The following is a 20,688-nucleotide window of genomic DNA, read 5'->3' as shown; positions in this document are numbered from 1 at the left end:
AACAGTGATACAGAATAGTATGAGGCCAGGCATCTTAAGGGCAGCCATCTGAGTACACTATTGAGGATTTGTAGAGTTTAATATATTCGTGGTTAAAGACACAGACAAATATTAAGCATGGAATAGTAATAATTAAGTGAGGATCATTATGCTATTCATTCCCTGTGGTTCTTCTACATCGTCCTGTTTTAAGAAGGTCTATATTCTTACTACTTTCATAGCATCCTACTTTTGGTCGCACTTCTGCAGCCTCTACCCATTTACTCCCAGAATGCCCTTACTATGCCTTCTGCCAACCCGTAGCCTACATTTCCGTCAAGGCTCAAGTTGACAGTCATCTCCGTCAAGTATCCCAGAACTTTTAAAGATGTTGTCAACTTAAATGAAGCACAGATGAAGTCTCAGAGAGCAAAAAGAAGTTGAAATTGTTTAGAATGGCAGATAGTCTCAGAGCTCTCATCTGAATGAGTTCTGATCTTCAGGGCTCTGTCAACAGCCCTGCTTGACCTCAGTGATTCATCTAGCCTCTATTATAACTTCCTGGCTTCATCATGACCTTGAACACTAACCCACAGTGTCCAGGCTCCTGGAATACTAGTACACACAACTTTGCCTCAACTTAATTCTTTCATTAGAAAACAGAGACAATCTGACATCTATGTCTGTAATCCCAGTCCTCAATTGCTCTTCCCTGATAAACTCTCTACAAGTTAACTCTTTGGATCTAGAGTCATTTCTTCTAGGCACATAGTAGAATTTTGCTTCTCCACCTCTTTTGGAACATGATGATATGACTTATTTTGACCAGTAAAATGTGATTTGAAATAGTGTGCATCACTTCTGGGTAGAAACTTGAAGAGACAGCGTGTAATTTACATGTTCTCAATTTCTGCCTTAGTAACTATAGAAGCACAGAGATGGCGCCTCCCTCAGCCTGGGTCCCTGAGTGAAGACAAAGTAAAACAGAGCTTGCTCCCCTCCTCCCAGCCAATGTGCAATGGAAGGCATAAAGAGCACTGAGATTTGGGGGTCACTTGTTACCACAGCATCATCTAGCCTGTCCTGATATAGACAGATTAAATATTTACACTCTGTAAGTCACCTCCAAAAAGCCTTATAAAGAGTGAGCCCACTATATAATCAGCATACCCAACAAAATTGTAATTACTACACAGATCATATGCAATCAGTGCCATGTGATAGCCAATTTATTTAGGCAGTCTTTGCTTTGCACAGTCCTGATATGCATGAATTTTAGTCATCATGACTTAAATAATATCAGTCCCTCAGCAACACAGTTCAAATTTCAGTCACCATGGTACATTAACTATAATTGCATAAAGTTCAAACTTCACTGCTAGCTCTTCAATCCACGATCACCAGGTAAATTACAGATTTGCATCATGATCAGTGACCAATCACGTCACTTCTTTCACAGTCTGTTGGTGATTGGACACTGTGCATCTGCTATTCAGTTCACACACAGACAGCAAGGTGTGCAGTTGTGTTGCCTCCTTGTCTCGCAGGGAATTTGCCAACAAAAATGAAACTGCAACAAAGAAATTAAAAGTGATAATACTGGGAGTAAAATCTGAATCAAATGTAAATGGAGTAATAGAAGAAACAGCTGACTATGGGAATGCTGCCACTGCCACTGTGAGAATCTAGATGCGCAACCAAAGGAACTTAGTGAAGGCAAACTTATCAATATAAATGAGGAAGGATGAAGATGCTTCAGAGAAAATGACACTCACAAAAACTTGACATTTAAAGAATTTTCAGAGATATTCAAGACATTGAAAAGACAAAGGATACAATGTTGGTAATTGATCCAAACTTGTAAAACAGTATGACAATTCACCAAGGCATAAAAAAGATGCTCCCCTCTGTATGTATGCTAAGAGGAAGGCAAGCACTGTTTAAACTAATCTTGATAAGTTTTTAACCCCAAAATAAGACACTTTAACTCTCAATATTTCTAATGTTTTAAATTACAGTGCAAAAAAATTAGCTTTACTTTTGTTTCATTCTCTCTATATATTTAGAACCAACAGTTAGGGAGTTTTTAATGTTTAACAAAAAATTTTAAAGGGCATGGAAAAAGCACAATTTTTCCCATTGATTATTAAAATCATTTTGCACAGCTTCAATCTGCACTATTTTTATGGTTCTGCACTACTGTGCAAAGCAAGGATTACCTGTACTATCTTGAATCTGCATTTCTAGCCAGCTTTCAAGTGCTTGGTTCACATATATCAATATATACACCCAAAAGCATGGTGACTGACACGCTACAAATGACTCTATTTCTTATTGCAAAGAGACTGGGGAGAAGAGCAAAAGATCTAGAATAGGGTCATTATCCCATCAAAAACACTCTACCATTTATAAATTTTTAACTATATGCTTCCTATATTCCCTTGTGATATCAAGCAGGGCACAAATGTTGGTATAGATTCCAGACTTTCCCTCTTGTCTAAAGTCCAGCCAGTAACTTACTAGACTAGCCCCTTCTTGCCTGCTAACAGTTGGAGGAGGAATTGCATCAGATACTTGGACTGACCAATGAATAAGTGGCCCAGAGCTGTGTGTCATGAGCCTTCTAGGCTCAAGAGAAATTACACATGAACCAACCAAACAAAAATGGGTGGAATTGTTAGGGCAGACACTGGAGATTGTGGAGACACCTCACCATCAGAACAGTAACCTCTGAACTCCCTTTACCAGCTGTATTAAGAGGGGTCACACCCTGAACTCATCAACCATGAAGCAGCAAATGGCAAGAAGGCAGCAGTAATAGGCTGATAATCTGAGGCTACCATAAGTAGAAAACCAACCTTTTTGTTCATAAATTTCCACTTGTTTAACTAACAGTTTGAGACTATTTATTTTGAAAAACTGGAAAAATGAACACTCACAGAGGAGAAGCATTGGTCAAATACTAAGATTTGGATTTAATCTTAGTAGACAGGTCCTGCAAATAGGAACCCAAACATACATCCTCATCTAACAAAATTTGCCTTTTCAAGGACAGTGCCTATCAGTATTCTGTAAACAATAAGTCTTTAACAAGTATTTTTTAATGAACGAATGAATGATATATATGAGTTGGGATAAGAGAGTATGAAACATAAAATCAGCAAAACGAAAAGGAAACATTCTGGGTCTTTAACTTACGGTCATCATTTTCTACTTTTCGTAAATAGCTAGAACTCTTTATTTTGTAATGTTCCAAGGAATAAATTGTTTTAATTAGAAAAATTTTTTATATCTTTATAAAAAAGATATAAAAGGATGCTCAACTTCACAAAATTAATAAAATCCAAATCAAAAACAATGAGTTGGCAATTTTCACCTAATGGATATAAATTTAAGTTTGATAAAACACTGTGTTGGTGAGGGTATGGGGAAACAGGCTCTCTCATTTACTTGCTTTTTATGGGAGGATAAATTGGCAATAAACTATCAAAATATGTAATGCACATTCTCACAAACCAGTAATTCAACTTTTAAGAATTTATTTTATAGATATGCTGACACAGTATGCAAACATATACTTACAAGAACATTTGTTGCACCATTGTTTGTAACAGAAAAGACCTGAAACAATTTAAATATTCCATATTCATAGGGGCAAAATAACAGTGTATCCATAGTTTTGGATACAATACTGCTTTTTAAAAAAATAAGCATATCTTCCCAAAATACATTAGATGAAAAAGAATAGTCTCCGTAATATAAACCCATTTGTGAAAAGTGAATAATAAAAATGTTCAGAATGATTTGAAAGAATACATAAGAGACTTAACAATGGTTATCTTTAGTAAGAGGGAATGAGGGAATAGAGGGAGAAAGTTATTTTTCCTGCCTTGTTTTCCATTTAAATCATTTACTAAGGGTAATGGCAACTATTATATGACTAAAAATTAATATAAACTATGTAGGAAAAGAAATAATGTAAGTTGCAGATACTCAAAAAGGACTGATAGCACCCAGTAAGATCACCAAACATGCTCTCATGGGTCTCAGTGAGGCCAAGGCAGCAGCATAGAAAGGTAGTAAGGGCTGCTGAAGTAAGCAACTCTGCACCACTTTAAAATTTTTCCTAACAAAGTCATCTCAGTGATTTTGTTTTCACAAGTATAGCAAATAATGAGAGTAGAGAAAGTTGGTGTTGATATTCCTATTCTTTAAGAGGAAACAAACTGAGAAATTTAGTAATTTACCCTTATTCCAGAAGTGCATTTCCAATTGTCTGCTAAGAATTTCTAGGTAGAGGTGTTGCTGAGCCTTCAATACTGTAATGTATATTTGAAAACTGCTCAGAGAGTTTTTCCCACCACAAGAAAAAAAATTTAAACTATGTGAGGTGATGGATATAGTAACTAAATTTATTGTGGTAATCATTTCATAATATATACCTATATTAAATCACTATGTTGCACATCTTAAATTTATACAATGTTATATGTCAAATTATGTCTCAATAAAGCTGGAAAAATAAAAACAAAATATATTCCAAACCAACATTCTTCAAACGGTTATGTGTACACCTCGCTGTACATGAAGACTTACTAAGGGCTGTATGGGCAGGGATGGTTTGCAGGGAGTCAGTTTCAAGACCCTCAATTTCCAATGACCTATTCTTTTTCAAAAGCCACCTGCTTGAGCAAGGATTTGTAGTAATTCTTTCCATGTTCTTTTCTTAAGTCAGCTTCTTACAATGCTTGTTATTGTACATATATTTATTTTTGTGTGTGTGTGAGAGACAGAAGGCTCATATCTAGAATATACAACTTCTACAAATCAATAAATTAAAAAAAAACTAATAGAAAAATGGAGGAAAGACTTGAACAGACATTTCATAAAAGAAGATATCCAAAAGGCCAATAAGGATAAGTAAAGTAAAAGTGACCAATTTCATTTGTCATTCAGGAAATGCAGATTAAAACCACAATGAGATACCATTATATATTACCAGAGTATCTAAATTAAAAATATTGATAATAACAAGCACTGGAGAGGATGGGGAGCAAAACTAGAACTCTTACACATTGCTGGTGAGTGGCACAAAGTGAACGGTGGAAAAGGGAACAAAGGAACTTTCTTGTGGGGGGTGGAAATGTTCTGTATTTTGTTCTGGGTGGTGGTTACACAAACACATAAATTCATAAAAATTCATCAAGCTATACACTTAAAATCTGTGTATTTTACATTAAGTAAATTATATCTTAACAAAACTATGATTAATTTAAAATTAAATTTCATAGATTTGTACATATTATTACATGTAGCTTAATCATTTTCATGGCTGTATAATATTCCATTTTAAGACGATACCACAATTTATTCATTCTCTAGTCAGAGGGAATTTGGGTTGATTCTGGGTTTTTGCTCCTATATACACTTCCACAAACATTATTGTGTATATCTCCACATGTATATGTGCAAGAGTTCCTCGGGTATATTCTTAGAAGTGAAATTTCTTGGTTATAAAGTATGTGAATGGTTAACTTTAAAAGATAATGTCAATCCCTTTTTCCAAAGTAGTTGTACCAATTAATACTCTCACCAGCAATGATTAAACTTAAAAGCTTTTGCACAGCAAAGGAACCATAAACAAAACAAAAAGACAACCCACAGAATGGGGAAAACATTTGCAAATGAAGCGACCAACAAGGGATTAATCTCCAAAATATACAAACAGCTCATGGAGCTCAATATCAAAAAAACAAACAACCCAGTCAAAAAATGGGCAGAAGATCTAAATAGACATTTCTCCAAAGAAGACATACAGACTGCCAAGAGTCACATGAAAAGATGCTCAACATCACTAATTATTAGAGAAATGCAAATCAAAACTATAATGAGATATCACCTCACACTGGTCAGAATGGCCATCATCAAAAAATCTACAAACAATAAATGCTTGAGAGGGTGTGGAGAAAACGGAACCCTCCTACACTGTTGGTGGGAATGTAAATTGGTACGGCCACTGTGGAAAACGGTATGGAGGTTCCTTAAAAAATTAAAAATAGAACTACCGTATGATCCAGCAATCCCACTCCTGGGCACATATCTGGAGAAAACCATAATTCAAAAGGTACATACACCTCAATGTTCATTGCAGCACAATTTACAATAGCCAAGACCTGGAAGCAACCTAAATGTCCATCAACAGAGGAATGGATAAAGAAGATGTGGTACATATATAGAATGGAATATTACTCAGCCATAAAAAAGAATGAAATAGTGCCATTTGCAGCAACATGGATGGACGTAGAGATTGTTATACTGAGTAAAGTCAGTCAGACAGAGAAAGACAGATATCATATGATAATGCTTATATGTGGAATCTTAAAAAATGGTACAAATGAACTTATTTACAAAACAGAAACAGAGTCACAGATGTAGAAAACAAACTCATGGTTACCAAGGGGGAAATGGGGGGGAGGGATAAATTGGGAGACTGTGATTGACAGTACACACTACTATATATAAAATAGATAACTAATAAGGACCTACTATATAGCACAGGGAACTCTGCTCAACACTCTGTAATGACCTATATTGGAATAGAATCTAAAAAAGAGTGGATATATGTATATGTAAAACTCATTCACTTTGCTGTACAGCAAAAACTAACACAACACTGTAAATCAACTATACTCCAATAAAAATTAATTTAAAAAAAAAGATACTCTTTACCCACATCTATTCCAACACCGGCTACTGTCAGACTTCTTAATTTTTGGTGTATCTCACTGAGGTCTTGGTTTGTATTTCCCCGATCACTAATGCGACTGAACATCTTGTCACGTGTTCATCAGCCAAATGTGGGTCCTCTTCTGTAAAAATGCCTGGCCCTAAAGCAACTATACTCCAATAAAAATTAATTTTAAAAAATGCCTGGCCCTGTCTCTTTGTACATTTTCTACTAGGTTGTTTGTCCGCTTTGTATTGATTTGTAAGAATTATTGAGATTTCATGATATTAACCCTTATTTTGGTTTTTTGGGTTTCAAAAGCCTTCTCCTAGTTTATAACCTATCCCTAAAGTGTTGTTTTATGAACAGAAGTTCTGAAAATTAATATTAAGTCAAGTTTATCCACCATTTCTTTTATGTTAGTGCCTTTGGTATCTTGCTTATAAAATCCTTTTCTACACACTCCAAGGTCCAAAAGATTTTCACCTATATTTTCTACTAAAAGTTAAATATAAATTTTATTATTTAAGTCCTTGATTTGCAGTTGACTCTTGTCTGCAGTGTGAGATAGGAACCCAATTTCTCTCTCTCTTTTTTTTCATATGGACAACCATTTATTCCAGCTCCAGTTATTGAATAGTCTCTCCTTTTTCCACTGATCTGCCATACTACCACTGTCATAAAAGTTCCAGATATGCATGGATATGTTTCTGCGCCTTCTATTTTATTCTACTGGTCAATTTGCTTATTACTGCAAATGATCACACTATGCTAACTAATACAGCTTCATAAGTCTTAATATCTGGTAGAGCAAAACATTCAGAAATGTCTTGGCTATTTTCGACCCTTTAAGCTTCGATACAAATTTTAGGGTCAGGAAAGCTTGTGGAATTTTGATTGGATTTGCATCGTGTATGTACATCAACATGAGGAAATCAGTTTTTATGATATTAAGTCTCCTGACCTATGATTATGGTATATCTTTACACTTAAGTTTTCTTCAATGTTTTCCAATAAAATTTCATAATTTTCCCCAAATCTTTTTTTTTTAATAACTTTCTCTTTTTTAAAATTAATTAATTAATTAATTAATTTATGGCTGTGCTGGGTCTTCGTTTCTGTGCGAGGGCTTTCTCTCGTTGCGGCGAGTGGGGGCCACTCTTCATGGCGGTGCGCAGGCCTCTCGCTATCGCGGCCTCTCTTGTTGCGGAGCACAGGCTCCAGACGCGCAGGCTCAGCAATTGTGGCTCACGGGCCTAGTCGCTCCGCGGCATGTGGGATCTTCCCAGACCAGGGCTCGAACCTGTGTCCCCTGAATTGGCAGGCAGATTCTCAACCACTGCGCCACCAGGGAAGCCCCTCCCCAAATCTTATGTTGAATTTATTTCTAGAAATTATATATTCTTGAATGTTATTTTACGTCTTCATTTTTTTACATTTTATATTGTTGCTTGCTAGTGAAAAGAAATACAATGTCAATCTTTTTTTTCCAGGTTTACTGAGATACAATTGATATATAACATTGTGTAAGTTTAAAGTGGACAATGTGTTGATTTGATACACTTACATATCGATGAGTATCAACCTTAAATCCAGCTACCTTACTCAGCTCTTTTATTATTTCAAATAGTTTGTCTAATAATTTGTATATTACTGCAAATAATAAAAGTTTTATTTCTGTTTTCCAATTCTCATGACTTTAATTTATTTTCCTTGTCTTAAGTTGACTAAGATCAACAATGTTGGGAAAAACTATTGAAAGCTGATTTCCTTGACTAGCTCTTTATTTTAAAGAAATGCTTCTCACGTTTCCCATTTAAGACGGTATTTGCTGTAAACTTTTATCAGGTTAAGGAAGTTTTCTTCTATTCCTAATTAAATTATGAATGTATACTGAGTCTTATTACAAGTGTTTCCTTTAAATTATCATATGCTTTTTCTCCTTTAATATATTAATGTGTGAATTTATATTTACAGATTTTTTTCCCAAAATTAAACTATCATTGTATTTTTAGGGAAAATCCAACTAGATCATGATCTTTTTTATAAACACAGTTGGATCCAACTTGCTAATATGTTGGTTAAGGTTTTACATCTATATTAATAAGTAATATGGATCATTTTCCTTTTTCATAGGTTTGGTTTACAATGGTCTAGTTTTGTTATACTAGAGTATACAGAATTAATACTAGACTCAGAATAAATTAGGAAAATTCTCTCTTTGGGGGCACAGGAGGAGAGTTATAAATTTGACATAAAAGTTTGGTAGAACTAATCTGTAAAATCATCTAGGCTTGGTGTTTTCCTGGTGGAAGATTTTAAACTACTGCTTCAATTTCCTTAGTAATTATATAGGACAATTCAAGTTTTCTATTTATTCTTTTTTTTTTTTAGTTTTTTTTTGAGGTGGACCATTTTTTAAAGTCTTTATTGAATTTGTTACAATATTGCTTCTCTTTCATGTTTTGGTTTTTTGGCCGTGAGGCATGTGGGATCTTAGCTCCCCAACCAGGGATTGAACCTGCACCCCCTGCATTGCAAGGCAAAGTCTTAACCACTGGACCACCAGGGAAGTCCCTTCTATTTATTCTTGAGACAATTTTATGAAGCTGTATTTTTTGAGGAAAATTTTTTTTTTGGGAAAATATTTTTTATGAAAAGAAATTTTGTCCATTTTTCCTAAGTTTTCAGATTTATTAGTATACAGTTGGTGGTGGTATTCCCTTACCTTTTTAATATTTATCCTTTTAATTTCTGCTTTATCTGTGCCTGTATTCCCTTTTTCCTATTAATAGTATTTTTGTCTTCTCTATTTCTTTCTTATTTTTGTCAAAAATTTATCTATTTGTTGGTCTTTTCAAAGAATCAAGTGTTGGTCTCATTGATTTTCTCTTTTCTACCTTTCCTTTCCATTTAATTTATTTTCACTCTTAGTTTTATTTTTCCTACTACTTTATTTGGGTATATTCTGTTGGGATTTTTTCCTGAGATTTTAAGTTGGCTATGTAGTTCCTTTTTAGCCTTTCTTCTTTTCTAATGTGAATATTCCAGGTGATAAATTTCTGCTGAAACACATTCTACTGCATCTCACAGGTTTTGATATGTTGTATTTTTATTACCATTCAGTTCTACAAATTAAAAATTTGTTCTCATTAGTATTTATTCTTTAACCCATGACTTATCTAGAAGCATGTGATTTAATTTCCAAATATATATAGATATTTAATCTTATTGGCATTGACTTTTAACTTAATTGTGTATTGTTAGAGAACATAATCTGTGTGAAATTTATTGAGACTTGCTTTCTTCCTGGCCAGATCAATTTTGGTAAATGTTCCTTCCACATGTGGTTAAGAAAAATGTATATTCTCTAATTGTTGGATGCAGAATTGTATACATGTCCACTAAAATAAGCTTGTTAATTGTGTTGTTAAAATACCCTTGTTTCTGTTTTCATTTGCTTCACATATCAATAATTGAGAGAAGTGCATTAAAATCTCCCACTATGATGGTGAATTTTCCAATTTCTCGTTGTAATTTTGTCATTTTTGATGTATATTTTTGAGATTATCTTATTAGTTGCATACATGTTTAAACTTATATATTTTGTTTGGATTAAACTTTTATCATTATAAAGTGACCTTCATTATCTCTAGCGATGATTTGTTTGTGGCAAGGTATATTTAATTGATATTAATTCAGTTACTCAGGCTTGTTTTGGTTAGTGTTTGCCTGGTATGTTCTTTTCCATTCTTTTTCTTTCAATATTTGTGTCCTTATGCTTCAAATGTGCTTCTTGTAAATAGCACTTAGCTAGATTTTTAAAAAGTCAACCTGATCTTATGTCTTTTAACAGGTATTTCTTTTTTTAAAATATTATTTTTTTCATGTTTATTTTTATTTATTTATTTATTTATTATTTTTGGCTGTGTTGGATCTTAGTTGCTGCACGTGGGATCTTTTGTTGTGGCGCGTGGGCTTCTCTCTAGTTGTGGCGCGCAGGTTTTCTCTCTCTAGTTGTGGCACGCAGGCTCCAGAGCGCGTGGGCTCAGTAGTTGTGGCACGTGGGTTTAGATGCCATGCAGCATGTGGGATTTTAGTTCCCCAACCAGGTATCAAACCCACATCCCCTGCATTTGAAGGTGGATTCTTTACCACTGCACCACCAGGAAAATCCCTTAACAGGTATTTCTAACCCATTAACTTATCTGAAACTGTTTCTATCATTTAAGTTTATTACTACAACTGTCTCACTCTTTGTATCTTTTTTAATCCTTTACTATTTGAAAATCCATTGTCTACATCTTCCATTTTAGCCCCCTCTCGTGTACCCATGTTCTCTCTCCGTTCTCAACGCTTGTCATGTGTATATTATCACACATTTTAAGTCTGGGTTATTATGAATATACTTTCTCCTCTTCTTCTTTGGTCTTTTTCTTTTTTTTTTGGACACCAACACACTTTACTAAGGTATTTGAAGACTCTTGGTACACATAGCTCTCGCAGTATCTACTGGATTTCTTTGACCTCCTATTTAATTACTTCTATCAAGTGTTTTAAATCTAGGACTTGTGTGGCAAACCTGAGGCCTTGTATATTTGAAAATATTTTTATCATTCCCTTTCACTTGAATGACAATTTGGATGGATATAAAATTCTAAGTTTAAAGTTGTTTTCCCTTTAACACATTTAGAATTATTACTCCATTTACACTTGCATCCAATGTTGCTGCTGAAAAGTAAGATGTCAATGTGACTCTTGTTCTTTTTTATATGATATTGCTCTTTCTCTCTGGGAACATTTAGAATTTCCTCTTTGTTTCTGATGTTCTTAAATCTCATTATGTCTATTTTGTCAGTTTTTCCTTCTCTCTCCTATTTGGTAGTCTATCATCTATTTAGAGCTGAAGTCTTTCTTCTTTCTTTAATTCTGACAAATTATCTCTATTATTTTTTAAAAGATTTCCTTCTCCCTCTTTTTACTTTTTTTCCTGAGACTCCTATTATATGGATTTTGTAACTTTTACTTTCAATTCCTTATAGCTTAACTTTTCTTTATTTTTTTCAATTTGTTTATCTTCATCTGTTCCCTTCTATAAAGTTCTATTAAAGTTCCATAATCTGATCATCTAGTTTTTTTAATTCATTCTTCAGCTTCACCCATTTCACTACTTATCCTATATAACCTCATCTCTATTTTAACTATTATACCTAAATGGTTCTACCTGGTTTTGCTTTATCATTTCATTTCTTGCTTCATATTATTAACATCTTCCCTTATCTCTTGTAGCATGTTTATTTTGTTGACTTCTAAATTCTTGAACTGCCTATTCTAAACTCTCCTAATGGTGTGTGAAATGTGGCCTGTTAGCTCATACTCCACAGGGAGTACTGGCTCCTCAGGAGGACAGACCAGAACCAGGCCTTCAGCCCCAGGAGCTCAAAATCCCTAGGCACCAAAGATCTGCCCCCACCAAGCAACTCCTCAGTTCAGGGTTTCAACCTTATCAAACTTCTCCTCCAAGAAGAAACAACCCAAGGAGGAGGCACTTCTAAAAGTATAACCCAACTGTCCTAGGGTGTGGAGGCCAACAGGTAAGTCAATGCCTAAATCCAATTCCCACCCATTTTCCTTAGCTTCTCACTCATGCAGGGCCTCAGTGCTGCTCTGATTTTATTACTTCCTACTCCTGTGAGAGGACAGGTATCAGTGTCCCGAGGCAAAGGGGAACTTGGGTTGTTTTTGTCTTCCTATTTTTACTTCCTTCCCTGGCTGTAACCTTACCCACCATACATGCCAGCTCAGAATATCCCCTTATCTTCCCAGGGGTTTCGTACACTATTCTCTGAATCCTGGTATCATGAGGTTTCTCTCTAAAGTTACTCTAGGTTTAATCTTCAGAGAACATGCAGAAGTCTGTGCTAATTCAGTATCTTGTCAGGAACCGAGCCTCCTCCAGCTGGCCTTTCACTAGGTGGTTTTTGACATATAACTCAAACAGATTTAAAGAAATGAGTGACACTGCTACATCAAAACTCTTTCTACTTGTTTATAAGGTTCTCAGTGCTTACATCTATGAAAACTGACAAAACAATAATACAACTGATGCTGAACACTGTCTCTCTCTAACATTAAGTAACATTCAATCATGGATGGATAGCTATTTGGGGGGAAATGTAGCCCTATCCATCCACTAAAGAGATATTTTTCCAATATAATTTGACTTATGTTTGATAATTATTAACAATTATAATTACATTCCCTTGATCAATTATAAAAGAATAATTAAAGTCACTCAAATAATTTTAAAAAATTTAGAGCCCTAGGGTCACGAGAAATAAAAACAAAAGTATAAATATATATTTGAGCTTTTTTTTGCAAAATGAGACGAATGATAGGGTGATTAGTAAGAAGTCTTTCATGCAAAAATATATATTACATTGGGATAAATGCGGTAGAAGAAATGCAATACAAAAACAAATTCAAAGAAATGAACAAATAATCTAAAGTTTCTTTTAAAATTTTTTAAAATTTTATTTATTTCTTTATACAGCAGGTTCTTACTAGTTATTCATTTTATACATATGAGTGTATACGTGTCAATCCCAATCTCCCAATTCGTCACACCACCCCCCTCCCTGCCACTTTCCCCCCTTGATGTCCATACGTTTGTTCTCTATGTCTGTGTCTCTATTTCTGCCCTGCAAACTGGTTCATCTATACCATTTTCCTAGGTTCCATATATATGCGTTAATATACGATATTTGTTTTTCTCTTTCTGACTTACTTCACTCTGTATGACGGTCTCTAGATCCATCCACATCGCTACAAATGACCCAATTTCGTTCCTTTTTATGGCTCAGTAATATTCCATTGCATATATGTGCCACATCTTCTTTATCCATTCATCTGTCGATGGGCATTTAGGTTGCTTCCATGACCTGGCTATTGTAAACAGTGCTGCAATGAACATTGGGGTGCATGTGTCTTTTTGAACTATGGTTTTCTCTGGGTATATATGCCCAGTAGTGGGATGGCTGGGTCATATGGTAATTCTATTTTTACTTTTTTAAGGAACCTCCATACTGTTCTCCATAGTGGCTGTAACAATTTACATTCTCACCAACAGTGCAAGAGGGTTCCCTTTTCTCCACACCCTCTTCAGCATTTGCTGTTTGTAGATTTTCTGATGATGCCCATTCTAACTGGTGTGAGGTGATACCTCATTGTAGTTTTGATTTGCATTTCTCTAATAATTAGTGATGTTGAGCAGCTTTTCATATGCTTCCTGGCCATCTGTAGGTCTTCTTTGGAAAAATGTCTATTTAGGTCTACTGCCCATTTTTTGATTGGGTTGTTTGTTTTTTTGATATTGAGCTGCATGAGCTGTTTATAAATTTTGGAGATTAATTCGTTGTCAGTTGCTTCATTTGCAAATAGTTTCTCCCATTCTGAGGGTTGTCTTTTCGTCTTGTTTATGGTTTCCTTTACTGTGCAAAAGCTTTTAAGTTTCATTAGGTCCCATTTGTTTATTTTTGTTTTTATTTCCATTTCTCTAGGAGGTGGGTCAAAAAGGATCTTGCTGTGATTTATGTCATGGAGTGTTCTGCCTATGTTTTCCTCTAAGAGTTTGATAGTGTCTGGCCTTACATTTAGGTCTTCAATCCATTTTGAGTTTTTTTTAAAAAAATTATTTATTTACTTATTTATGGCTGTGCTGGGTCTTCGTTTCTGTGAGAGGGCTTTCTCTAGTTGTGGCAAGCGGGGGCCACTCTTCATCGCGGTGCACGGGCCTCTCACTATCGCGGCCTCTCTTGTTGGGAGCACAGGCTCCAGACATGCAGGTTCAGTAATTATGGCTCACGGGCTTAGCTGCTCCGTGGCATGTGGGATCCTCCCAGACCAGGGCTCAAACCCGTGTCCCCTGCATTGGCAGGCAGATTCTCAACCACTGCGCCACCAGGGAAGCCCTTGAGTTTATTTTTGTGTATGGTGTTAGGTAGCGTTCTAATTTCATTCCTTTACATGTAGCTGTCCAGTTTTCCCAGCACCACTTATTAAAGAGGCTGTCTTTTCTCCATTGTATATTCCTGCCTCCTTTATCAAAGATAAGGTGATCATATGTGCGTGGGTTTATCTCTGGGCTTTCTATCCTGTTCCATTGATGTATATTTCTGTTTTTGTGCCAGTACCATACTGTCTTGATTACTGTAGCTTTGTAGTATAGTCTGAAGTCTGGGAGCCTGATTCCTCCAGATCAGTTTTGCTTTCTCAAGACTGCTTTGGCTCTTCGGGGTCTTTTGTGTCTCCATACAAATTTTAAGATTTTTTATCCTAGTTCTGTAAAAAATGCCATTGGTAATTTGATAGGAATTGCATTGAATCTGTAGATTGCTTTGGGTAGTACAGTCATTTTAACAATATTGATTCTTCTAATCCAAGAATATGGTATATCTCTCCATCTGTTTGTATCGTCTTTAATTTCTTTCATCAGTGTCTTATAGTTTTCTGCATACAGGTCTTTTGTCTCCCTAGGTAGGTTTATTCCTAGGTATTTTATTCTTTTTGTTGCAGTGGTAAATGGGAGTGTTTCCTTAATTTCTTTTTCAGATTTTTCATCATTAGTATATAGGAATGCAAGATATTTCTGTGCATTAATTTTGTATCCTGCAACTTTACCAAATTCATTGATTAGCTCTAGTAGTTTTCTGGTGACATCTTTAGGATCCTCTATGTATAGTATCATGTCATCTGCAAACAGTGACAGTTTTACTTCTTCTTTTCCAATTTGTATTCCTTTTATTTCTTGTTCTTCTCTGATTGCTGTGGTTAGGACGTCCAAAACTATGTTGAATAATAGTGGCAAGAGTGGGCATCCTTGCCTTGTTCCTGATCTTAGAGGAAATGCTTTCAGTTTTTCACCATTGAGAATGATGTTTGCTGTGCGTTTGTCATATATGACCTTTCTTATGTTGAGGTAGGTTCTCTCTACGCCCACCTTCTGGAGAGTTTTTATCATAAATGGGTGTTGAATTTTGTCAAAAGCTTTTTCTGCATCTGTTGAGATGATCAAGTATGGTTTTTATTCTTCAATTTGTTAACATGGTGTATCACATTGATTGATATGCGTATACTGAAGAATCCTTGCATCCCTGGGATAAATCCCACTTGATTATGGTGTATGATCCTTTTAATGTGTTGTTGGATTCTGTTTGCTACTATTTTGTTGAGGATTTTTGCATCGATATTCATCAGTGATATTGGTCTGTAATTTCCTTTTTTTGTAGTATCTTTGTCTGGTTTTGGTATCAGGGTGATGGTGGCCTCATAGAATGAGTTTGGGAGTGTTCCTTCCTCTGCAATTTTTTGGAAGAGTTTGAGAAGGACGGGTGTTAGCTCTTCTCTAAATGTTTGATAGAATTCACCTGTGAAACCATCTGATCCTGGACTTTGCTTGTTGGAAGATTTTTAATCACAGTTTCAATTTCATTACTTGTGATTGGTCTGTTCATATTTTCTATTTCTTCCCAGTTCAGTCTTGGAAGGTTATACCTTTCTAAGAATTTGTCCATTTCTTCCAGGTTGTCCATTTTATTGGCATAGAGTTTCTTGTAGTAGTCTCTTAGGATGCTTTGCATTTCTTTGGTGTCTGTAGTAACCTCTCCTTTTTCATTTCTAATTTTATTGATTTGAGTCCTCTCTTTTTCTTGATGAGTCTGGCTAATGGTTTATCAATTTTGTTTATCTTCTCAAAGAACCAGCTTTTAGTTTTATTGATCTTTGCTATTGTTTTCTTTGTTTCTATTTCATTTATTTCTGCTCTGATCTTTATGATTTCTTTCCTTCTGCTATCTTTGGGTTTTGTTTGTTCTTCTTTCTCTAGTCCCTTGAGGTGTAAGGTTAGATTGTTTATTTGAGATTTTTATTGTTTCTTGAGGTAGGCTTGTATTGCTATAAACTTCCCTCTTAGAACTGCTTTTGCTGCACACCATAGGTTTGGATCGTTGTGTTTTCGTTGTCATTTGTCTCTAGGTATTTTTTGATTTCCTCTTTGATTTCTTCAGTGATCTCTTGGTTATTTAGTAACGTATTGTTTAGCCTCCATGTGTTTGTATTTTTTATGTTTTTTTCCCTGTAACTGATTTCTAATCTCATAGCGTTGTGGTCAGAAAAGATGCTTGATATGATTTCGATTTTCTTAAATTTACCGAGGCTTGATTTGTGACCCAAGATGTGATCTATCCTGGAGAATGTTCCATGCGCACTTGAGAAGAAAGTGTAATCTGCTGTTTTGGGATGCAATGTCCTATAAATTATCAATTAAATCTATCTGGTCTATTGTGTCATTTAAAGCTTGTGTTTCCTTATTAATTTTCTGTTTCGATGATCTGTCCATTGGTGTATGTGAGGTGTTAAAGTCCCCCACTATTACTGTGTTACTGTTGATTTCCTCTTTTATAGCTGTTAGCAGTTGCCTTATGTATTGAGGTGCTCCTATGTTGGGTGAATATATACTTATAATTGTTATATCTTCTTCTTGGATTGAGCCCTTGATCATTATGTAGTGTCCTTCTTTGTCTCTTGTAACATTCTTTATTTTAAAGTCTATTTTACCTGATATGAGTATTGCTACTCCAGCTTTCTTTTGATTTCCATTTTCCTGGAATATCTTTTTCCATCTCCTCACGTTCAGTCTGTATGTATCCCTAGGTCTGAAGTGGGTCTCTTGTAGACAGCATATATATGGGTCTTGTTTTTGTATCCATTCAGCGAGCCTGTGGTTTTTGGTTGGAGCATTAAATTCATTCACGTTTAAGGTAATTATCCATATGTATGTTCCTGTTACCATTTTCTTAATTGTTATGGGTTTGTTTTTGTTGGCCCTTTTCTTCTCTTGTGTTTCCCACTGAGAGAAGTTCCTCTAGCATTTGTTGTAGAGCTGGTTTGGTGGTGCTGAATTCCCTTAGCTTTTGCTTATCTGTAAAGCTTTTGATTTCTCCATCGAATCTGAATGAGATCCTTGCCGGGTAGAGTAATCTTGGTTGTAGGTTCTTCCCTTTCATCACTTTAAATATATCGTGCCTCTCCCTTCTGGCTTGTGGAGTTTCTGCTGAGAAATCAGCTGTTAACCTTATGGGAGTTCCCTTGTATGTTATTTGTCATTTTTCCCTTGGTGCTTTCAATAATTTTTCTTTGTCTTTAATTTTTGTCAATTTGATTACTATGTGTCTCAGCATGTTTCTCCTTGGGTTTATTCTGCCTGGGACTCTCTGTGCTTCCTGGACTTGGGTGGCTATTTCCTTTCCCATGTTAGGGAAGTTTTCGACTATAATCTCTTCAAATATTTTCTCGGGTCCTTTCTCTCTCTCTTCTCCTTCTGCAACCCCTATAATGCGAATGTTGTTGCGTTTAATGTTGTCCCTGAGGCCTCTTAGGCTGTCTTCATTTCTTTTCATTCTTTTTTCTTTATTCTGTTCCACAACAGTGAATTCCACCATTCTGTCTTCCAGGTCACTTATCTGTTCTTCTGCCTCAGTTATTCTGCTATTGATTCCTTCTAGTGTATTTTTCATTTCAGTTCTTGTATTGGTCATCTCTGTTTGTTCCTTAATTCTTCTAGGTCTTTGTTAAACATTTCTTGCATCTTCTCGATCTTTGCCTCCATTCTTTTTACGAGGTCCTGGATCATCTTCACTATCATTATTCTGAATTCTTTTTCTGAAAGGTTGCCTATCTCCACTTCATTTAGTTGTTTTTCTGGGGTTTTATGTTGTTCCTTGATCTGGTACATAGCCCTCTGCATTTTCATCGTGTGTATCTTTCTGTGAATGTGGTTTTTGTTCTACGGGCTGCAGGATTGTAGTTCTTCTTGCTTCTGCTGTCTGCCCTCTGGTGGGTGAGGCTATCTAAGAGGCTTGAGCAAGCTTCCTGATGGGAGGGACTGGTGGTGGATAGAGCTGGCTGTTGCTCTGGTGGGCAGAGCTCAGTAAAACTTTAATCTGCTTTTCTGCCCATGAGTGGGGCTGGGTTCCCTCCCTGTTGGTTGTTTGGCCTGAGGTGACCCAGCACTGGAGGTTACAGGCTCTTTGGTGGGGCTAATGGCGGACTCTGGGAGGGCTCACGCCAAGGAGTACTTCCCAGAACTTCTGCTTCCAGTGTCCTTGTCTTCCCGGTGAGCCACAGCCACACCCCGCCTCTGCAGGAGACCCTCCAACACTAGCAGGTATATCTGGTCAGTCTCCTATGGGGTCACTGCTCCTTCCCCTGGGTCCCGATGTGCACACTACTTTGTGTGTGCCCTCCAAGAGTGGAGTCTCTGTTTCCCACAGTCCTGTCGAAGCCCTGCAATCAAATCCCACTAGCCTTCAAAGTCTGATTCTCTATTAATTCCTCCTCCCGTTGCTGGACCCCCAGGTTGGGAAGCCTGACGTAGGGCTCAGAACCTTCACTGCAGCGGGTGGACTTCTGCGGTATAAGTGTTCTCCAGTTTGTGAATCACCCACCCATCAGTTATGGGATTTGATTTTATTGTGATTGCGCCCCTCTTACCGTCTCATTGTGGTTTCTCTTTTGTCTTTGGATGTGGGGTATCTTTTTTGGTGAGTTCCAGTGTCTTCCTGTTGATGATTGTTCAGCAGTTAGTTGTGATTTTGATGCTCTCACAAGAGGGAGTGAGCGCACATCCTTCTACTCTGCCATCTTGAACCAATCTCTCAACTGCATTTCTAAACACTTCAACTCCTGGCTGTGCCTCCCTGGGAGGATCCTGAGCCATCCCAGGTCCTGTCCACATGGATGTAGCCCCAGGTTGTCCTGAAGCCCAAATCCCAGTGAGTCCTATGGCGACTGAACTCCTGTTGCAAGGACGCTGGCCCTTCAAGTCCCAAAGCGGAGGACCTGGCAGTGCTAGAGGAGACAGAACTCTAAAGTTTCTGTTAAAGGAGAATTTGTTCATAAATTTTTAAAATTGGATGAGATGGAAGTGTTATACATGTAAAAAAAGTTATATTTATTTTTAATTACCAACATTTACAATATATAGGAAATTATATCCCTTGTAATTATTTACATTTATGATGAAAAACTTCTAAGCTCAACCTAAAAATATCTGAAGAGATTCATTACTTTTCAGTCTTTCTGAAATTATTCAAGCACAAACGTTTGAATATACTGTTCCAAAAAGCACCTCACTCTTCTTCCAATCTACAAAACCAGTAAATCTTCTAGACTTTCGTCTTACCCCATTTTCCTAGTCACCTGAAAAATAGTTTTTATTCCTTTTACTCTTTTATCTAACATTTCTACTTAGTTGAAAAATTGTGTTGATTCTCTTTCTAATGTCTATTTCTCCCCTCTCCTCTGTTCCATTCTCACTGCCCTCGTTCCAATCTTTATTATCTCACCTGAGTCCTATTTCAGTTCTCCAACTTTGCTTGCCACTCTGCAAACCATATCACACACACTGTTGCCAGATTATTCTTCCTGAAGTTCTGTCTGCCCTGGCCAGCAATACATCCACCAACCCACTAACTGAGAGAGTTGACCTGTGAAGAATCTTAGACACTTGCTACTTGTTCCCAACCTGCTCCAATGCCTATCCTGTTCTATCTCCCCATTAAGATCCTGCTTCTGCCCTTCAGCCATGATCTGTGCATAAGGATCCCTCAAATTTATTCCTAGGGCTCTTCTGGCTTCACACTATTTCAGCCAGGATACTCCATTAGAAGAGGAGCTCCCCCCTCAGAATAGCCCACAGACCCCATCCAAGTCCACCCAAATCACTCCACAAGGGTTGAAAGGACAAAGCAGAAAACAAAACTCACATAAGTTCAGCTATGATCTGGTACTTCAGTGCCTTTCAGTAGCAATCTATTGTCAAACAAGTCAAATACAAAGTCTTCTCTATGTAGGTCAAGGTCTAGAGCAAAATAGCCCTAATCTGCCTTTACAGCTTAATTTCCCACTACTTCCCTACATGTCTT

At 36.4% G+C, this 20,688-nt stretch overlaps 1 protein-coding gene across 5 annotated transcripts in view; it reads right to left on the bottom strand.

Annotated features, from left to right (window-relative positions):
- The window catches only part of STK33 (serine/threonine kinase 33), an 85,060-nt gene that overhangs the window by 19,288 nt on the left and 45,084 nt on the right, over positions 1-20,688 (bottom strand). The gene's annotated exons all lie outside the window — the stretch shown is intronic.

Source organism: Balaenoptera acutorostrata, chromosome 9, assembly GCF_949987535.1.
Source record: "Balaenoptera acutorostrata chromosome 9, mBalAcu1.1, whole genome shotgun sequence".
Taxonomy (NCBI): Eukaryota; Metazoa; Chordata; class Mammalia; order Artiodactyla; family Balaenopteridae; genus Balaenoptera; species Balaenoptera acutorostrata.
The sequence above is the reverse complement of the archived record's forward strand: the minus strand, read 5'-3'. Positions and strand labels throughout refer to the sequence as shown.